This window comes from Ailuropoda melanoleuca, chromosome 5, assembly GCF_002007445.2.
Source record: "Ailuropoda melanoleuca isolate Jingjing chromosome 5, ASM200744v2, whole genome shotgun sequence".
Classification (NCBI taxonomy): Eukaryota; Metazoa; Chordata; class Mammalia; order Carnivora; family Ursidae; genus Ailuropoda; species Ailuropoda melanoleuca.
This window is the reverse complement of record NC_048222.1, coordinates 104,458,588-104,459,472: the sequence shown is the minus strand read 5'-3', so window position 1 is coordinate 104,459,472 and position 885 is coordinate 104,458,588.

The window sequence follows — 885 nt, the reverse complement described above, 5'->3', positions numbered from 1 at the left end:
AAGGCTGTTGAGACCGGGGCAGCGCCCAAGACCAACCCTTCCTCCCACCCCCGCCCCGCCTAGGGGGCGGGGGTGGGATGGGGGTGGGAAATAGATTCTGAAACTGCTTTCCCATTTTCAGGGGAGTCCTGAGTTGGAGATGGTTCCTTTTTGCTGTAGAGCTGTCGAAGTTAAAAAGCCCTCATTTTGGGGGGTGGTGGTTGACAGTGAACATGTGCCACGCACATGTAAACTCACAAACAACCGCAACAACACTGATTCATCTTAAAAAAAAAAAAAGCAATACCTGCTTCCCCCCCTCACCTCTATCGCTCCCCCAAATGCTGACACATTAGATCTGCCCAGGGCAAACCTCCCCCTGCCCACTTCAGTAGAATATGCCAGTAGAGTAACAGGCGAAAGCTTCCATCGCTTGATTCAGCTCTCTTGGGACCGTATTAGCATTTTAAAATTCAAACCTCAGGGACAAAAAGAAAGGCTTCAGTGAATGAAATTGGAGTGGGGAGAGGGCGCCGCTGGCAGCCGTCAAACCCCTGGAAAGCGGGAAATCGAAAACGTCCGTGACGGGCGGAGTTGGCACTTCCTCCGCAGGACCCGAGAAACGAGCCCTCTGGCCGGTTCTTAAGTGCTGATTTATTTTCTCGTTCGGTGGGGGGTATGAGCGCGGCTGTGCTTGATGGGATGCAGTTCCGGCTAAAGACGAGCCCCCAAAGGCGGGGTGTCCTTCACGCCGCCCGGGTTAAGTTTCGGTGGAAAGTTTCCCTCCGAGGCTCCTCCCCCTTCACCCTGGAAACCAGTGCCAGGCGGCCTCGCGGCGGAGCCGGAGCCCCAGCGCACCTGGCGGCTGCGCGTCCCGGGGGCAGGGGCGGAGGCGGGGCTGGCGGC